The 6,735-nt window shown below is 37.6% G+C and overlaps 1 pseudogene; it reads left to right on the plus strand.

The window, feature by feature from the left end:
• On the plus strand, positions 952-4,446 carry LOC104750201 (annotated as a pseudogene).

The raw sequence follows: 6,735 nt of genomic DNA on the forward strand, positions 1-6,735 counted from the left end.
GCCATATTTGTTTGGTCTAACGTTTTGTGTCTATCGCTCACAGAAAAATTCCCATATTGTAGGTCTGCAGAGCCGGTGGACCAGATCGAACAACTAAAATTTTTGTCCACCACTATTATGTTCGTCGTTCTCTTGAGTGGACCATATCTTTTTGGTATGACTATTTGTGTCCATTGATAACCAATAAAAATGTCTCCATTGCAAATATGAGCTCCGATGGACGTGATACAACAATTAAAGTTTTTGTCCACCACATTTACTTGTCTGCAGAATGATGAACAACATGTTTCTAAGAAACTAATGTCAATCACAATTTATTTCTAAAACCAATCAAAGCTTTAATTGTAGAATGTTAAGAATCAATGATTTAATGGAAAAGAAAATCGTTTATTAATGATGTTTTAGATAATACACAAAATAATCCACACCCTCTTTTACTCTCTCTCTTTATTTTAGGGGTATTTTATCTTTCTATAAACGGCATAGAATTGAAACATGACATTTTAAAGAAGAAAAATTTAAAAATGGCATTTTTTACAACTTTTATTTTGAAAATGGCATTTCTAATAAAGTTCCCAAAAATTAAGCTTATGTGCTACTTTTGGGAGAAAAATCTAAAACAGTCTAAGGTATTTCTCAACTAAAAAAACAATGCATATTTCCAAATATACTCAATATCTTTTTGGTGTTGAAAATTCAAAGAAAATTAGTATTTTAAAATATATAGTATTATTTTTAGATTTTCGTGATAATTAAAATTATTTAATAAACCGTCAAATTATTTATTATTTAATAGGAGTAGATAAATAGAGTGATTCATTTAATTTTAATCTGATAAATAGGTTCAAATTTCAGATCCCTTATAAATATCCCATATCCCTAGGAGTCGGTTTAGAAAGATAAGGTCGACTCGAGCCTAGGGAAAAAAAAGGAAACTAGAGTCTTTTAATCTCCAGAATCCTCTGCTAAAATGGCAAAGAACATGTACGTGGTGAAGCGCGATGGATGGGTGGAAACTTTTGACTTGGAGAAGATTAAAGTGCGACTTAAGAAGCTAAGCTATGGGCTTAGCAGTTACCATTGTAACCCTCTCCTCGTTGCTCAAAAAGTATCTGCTCGTTTCTACAATGGAATCACCACGACTCAACTCGAGGAATTGGCTGCTGACGCGGCTGCTTCCATGTCTTGCGACCATCCTCATTATGCCTACGTACGTCAGTATTTTTTCCTTATTTTTTTTTCTGCCAGTAATAGGATATGATTTTTGCATTCCTTTTATTTTTGTTTGTTTTCAGCTTGCTGCTAGGATTGCTGTCTCAAATCTTCATAAGAACACTAAGAATTTATTTTCTGAAACGTGAGATTACTCTTCAGCTTGGATTTTTTTCTTGGTCTTGCTTTGAGTTGAGTGTGTGTATCATTCATTATTTGAGTTTATAATTTCAGGGTTGCAGACATGTACCACCTTGTCGATGAAACATCTGGACTGAAGACTTCTCTAATAGATGAGCATGTATCTAGGATAGTTATGGAGGTAAGGTAGCTTTAAGATAAAGGGCTATATCCTATATATATGTTTCTAAATTGGTGTCATGAGCGGTGTACATGGTAAAATTTCCTAGGAATAATGTGTTTTTTTGTTTTCTCAGAACGCTGCTCGTCTGGATAGTGAAATCATATATGGCCGTGATTGTGATTATGATTACTTCGGGTTTAAAACGCTTGAGAGGTTGTATCTCTTGAAAGTCAATGGGAAAGTTGTTGAAAGGCCTCAACACATGCTTATGAGGGTTGCTGTTGGCATCCACATGGAAGATATCGATTGCGCAATAAAAAGTTACCATTTGATGTCTCAGAGATTGTTCACTCATGCATCTCCTACTCTCATCCATGCAGGAACTCCAAAGCCTCAAGTAAATAAAATACCTTATGTATTGAAATATATATATTCTTTAAGTAAGGCGTTTTATTTGCTCACGGTTATTTATTGAAAAATAAATTGAATTGGCAGTTAAGTAGCAGCTTTCTTATCTGCATGAAAGATGATAGTATCGAGGCCACACTCGAAAAGTGTGCTGTTGTAAGCAAATCTACTGGCAGTATTAGTGTTTCAGTTCATAACATTCGGGTCAAAAATGGCATTGTTCCAATACTGGATGATGTTGCTCAAGGAGGAGGTACGAGGAATGGTAAATCTTAGCTTTGCAACTTTGGTGATATCATTTTTGTCTAGTATATATGATGATCTCTCTCATGTATATATTGTGAAGGACCCTTTGTTGTATTCATGGAGCCATGGCATGCTGACATCTTTGAGTTTATAAAGCTCCAGAAGAACCACGAAATGGTACAGTACAGTCATACCAAGATAGAGATGTGTAGTTTTTTCAAGACATAACTTTTACAATGCAGGTGGAGGAGCACATGGCTAGAGCTCTCTGGATTCCAGATCTTTTCATGGAGAGAGTCAGGAGTGCTGGGAAGTGGTCACTGTTTTGTCCTAATGAAGCTCCAGGATTGGCTGATTGCTGGGGCCTAGATTTTGAGAGACTTTACACAAAGTATGAAAGAGAGGTGAGTCCCTAGCTATTTCATCCGATGTATATATACTGCTTCTTTTATAATGTAAGTTGAACGAACATAACTTGTATTAGGGAAAGGCCAAGAAGGTTTTTGAGGCGCTGGACCTTTATTTTGACATCTTGACCTCCCAGGTAGAAACAGGAATGCCATACATGCTTTTTAAGGTTAAGTAACATTCATATTTCTGTAGCTTTTTCTTATAGTCATATAATATAACCCACTGGCTCTTGATTACTGTTGAATTTGATACTCTTTTGTAGGATTCATGCAACAGAAAAAGCAATCAGCAAAATCTTGGTACCATTAACTCCTCCAGTTTATGTACTGAAGTTATTGAGTACACTAGTCCAACAGAAACTGCTGTTTGCAATATTGCGTCGATTGCTTTGCCCAGATTTGTTAGGGAGAAAGTGAGTTAGAAATTAGTTTGTTGGTTCTCTAAATTTGCTTTTTTCTTCATCACTCGAGAGTATAGCTCTTAACAATATTCTTCTCACAACAGGATGTCCCATTGGACTCTCATCCATCTAAGCTTGCTGGCAGTCTGCGCTCAAAGAGTCGTTACTTTGATTTTGACATGCTAGCCGAGGTCAGATATTATATAGCATACTAAACACTTGCCTTGTTTGACAAGAAATCTGAATCTCAACAAATCTATATATCTGGAACCTTTTTTTATTTATTTATTTAACTTTTGTGTGGCCAGGTAACTGCTACTGTTACTAATGATCTCGATAGGATAATAGACAGAAACAACTATCCTGTGGAGACGGCAAAAACTTCAAACATGCGTCATAGACCTATTTGTATTGGTGTACAAGGTCTTGCAGATGCATTTGTCCTACTTGGAATGCCATTTGACTCTCCACAGGTAGACTTCTTTGTTTAATGACCATCCTTGGGGAATTTTTTTGTTTTCTCTGTTCTAACCAGTTTGGTTTGTTGTTACTTCAGGCCAAACAACTAAATATGGATATATTCGAAACCATTTATTACCATGCACTCAATGCGTCTTCAGAGCTTGCTGCAAGGTATAATGCGTATGAGACATACAAAGGAAGTCCCATGAGCAAGGTATGCATCTCATCCTGCAATTATATCAAATATCTTGTGAGTTAACTTTGTAATTTAGGATTGTAGATCGTGTGCTTGATTATATCCGATGATTCTATAGGGGATTCTTCAACCTGACATGTGGAATGTGACTCCATCTAACCGCTGGGACTGGGCTTTGCTTAGAGACATGATATCAAAGAATGGAGTGAGGAACTCTCTTTTAGTCTCACTGATGCCAACTGTTTCAACCAGTCAGATTCTCGGGAACAACGAATCTTTCGAGCCATATGCATCAAACATCTACAGCCGCAGAGGATTGAGGTGTGTGATTAAATTGTTTCTAGTATTCCCCCACACTGGTTTACTCATTCCCTTTCCTTGTGTTTGTTCAGTGGGGAATTCATACTTGTAAATAAGCATCGTCTTCATGATTTGACTGAAATGGGTCTTTGGACTCCAACACTGAAAGAGAAGGTCATTAGTGAGAATGGTTCGATATGCAATGTCCCTGAGATACCTAATGACTTGAAAGCTATCTACAGGTAAAGGTTCTTTATTCATTTTTTAAAAAAAATACTTTTCTTCACCCACTACAGTGAATCTCGGATTTGAATTTGGGACAATTGCATTTTATATACCTTTATTTGGCCTTGAATGCAATAGTAGACCACATATTCGATATTTCAGAAACATAACCACTAATGGTACTGAAATTACAGTTTACTCATAGCATTGAGTGTTATTTAAGCTTACAAATTCAGGTTGTTGAAGCTGTAAGAGCTTCAAATTTGGTTGTTCATGGTTATTGGAAAATTGATGGCGGTGGCACAACTGTAAATAAAAGAAGTATATGAGAATATGGATGTAATAAACATTTTCACAAAAAATTCAGATAAATCAGAAATAATGGCATTTCTGTGAATACAAAGATTTAATAGGGAGAAAGTGGCAAATGTTGGAAAGAGAAAATGAGAGGTCTAACATTGCAATTGACTCAAGTTTGTAGTCTAATTTTGCAAGTCTCCCTTTGACTTTCTTACAATTTTACACAATGGGAGATTAAACAAGAAACGGTGGTTGACATGGCTATTGATCGTGGATGCTACATAGATCAAAGCCAGAGCTTAAATATACGCTTGGAAGAACCTACCCACCGAAAGCTCAGTTCCTTACATTTCTATTGTTGGCGTAAGGTATGATCTTTACTTTAAAACATTTCCCAAAATTATTGAGTTTCAAAAGAATTATATGAGCAAAGCATTGAGTTTCAACAGGGTCTGAAAACTGGGATGCACTGCCTGATGACTGACCCTGCGATCAAGGTAAATAAACCGGGATGCACGGTATGATGACTGACCCTGCGATGACCTGCTTTCACTATACTTTTTAAGTCATGAACTCTCTGTTTGCATCCGACGCTTATTGAGACACTCTGTGCATAACCTGCAATCATCATCAGTCTATTCCAGTTTTTCTCTTGTTAGATTCCAATGAGTCTTTTGTTCTGATTAATGTTTTGTGGACTCTTTTGTCTACTGTTTTCCCATACAAACTGCCCTCTATGAATAATGATCCATACTACACTTACATAGCTAAACAACAGCCATAACAAATTTTGATCCATTTCTTTGTCATGTGCTTGAAGAAAGTAAACCCTCCGATGGCGGCGATCAATTCGTCTGCAACGGCACCGATCAATTCGTCTTCTTCCTCATGGAAGAACAAGCATCTTCCCACACCAAGAACCATTGCCATTGTATCGTACTTCGCCACCGTTATCTTTGTCTACTGCTCTTCCTATTACATTTCTCTTACGGCGACGAAGAAACTGATTCCGCTTGCCTTCTTGGCAGTATGCTTTATCCCACTCTTCCCGCTCCCTCCTCTGAATCTTGAGAACCGCTTTAATGGTATATACCAGTGGGCTTTGAGTAAGTCGGTTGGTTCTTTCGCTTGCTACTACTTCTTTAAATGGATAGGCTCATCTATCAAGCTGGAGAGTGACACGTTCTTGATGAACGCATCTCTGTTCTTCCTCTTCTATCTCATTGCCATGGATCATATCTACCACACTAATGAATACGTCGGTTTGTGTGATGGTTTCTTATTTGCGGGTTTTAGTTTGATGACCGAGCACAACATCATCCCCAGTTCGTTGTTATTTGCGTCGGTTCTGGACTCTCATTCTTGAAAAACATTCGGCAATTCTTGAAACCTGATGGGCTGAGCCAGGTTGAAGAAAGAGATGGAGATGATGACAGCCTCACCGCTGACAGAAGGGGGAAGGCCAGAACAGTTGCCGTCATATCGTACTTTGCCACCGTGTGCCTATTCCTCCGCTCAACCTTCTTCGCCTCTCTCCCAATTAAAAAGCTTTGGGTCCCGGTCATCACTTTCGTCGTATGTACCGTTCTACTCTTTCCCTTCCCACGGCTACGTCTTCTGAGGCGTCTGAACAACACACACAGTTACGCCATCTATAAATTCATTGGGTCGTTTTGGTGCAGTTATGCCTTCAACTTGTTGGGATCTTCAGTTCAGCTTGATAAGGATAGTTTTCTGAGTCAAGCTTCACTCACGTTTGTCATCTTATTAGTTGCCTTAGATTACTTGTATGAAGTTGATGAGGATTTTGAAGTGTGCAACGGTTATCTTTTCGCTGGCTTTGGCTTGATGATGGGTCAGCAAGAGATACCACAGTGGGTTGTCTCTGTGATAGGAATAGCTCTTTCTTTGGTTAAGAACTACTTGCAACTATGGAGGAAAGCTGATGCTCTCAAGTCTACTATAAGTAAAAGGTGGGACATTGAGAATAAAGGGAGTGAGCGGGATGATGCTGAGTAATAAAAAAAAAACAGAGAGCAGCTGGAGATTGAACAGAGGAATCAAACACCAGAGAAGTTGGACAAGGTATTACAAAGGGTCAAGTGAAGGATGACATAAGTACTCGGTATAAATGTATGTAGCCTACTAATCTACAAATAAAGAAAAAAAGTTATGGAACAAATATAAATACGATTTCTGATTTCATTTGTGTTCACCATATTTATGATTTTGTTTTTTTGTAGATTCTATGAACAATCCTACTATATTCAC

The sequence above is a fragment of the Camelina sativa genome, chromosome 16 (genome assembly GCF_000633955.1).
Source record: "Camelina sativa cultivar DH55 chromosome 16, Cs, whole genome shotgun sequence".
Classification (NCBI taxonomy): Eukaryota; Viridiplantae; Streptophyta; class Magnoliopsida; order Brassicales; family Brassicaceae; genus Camelina; species Camelina sativa.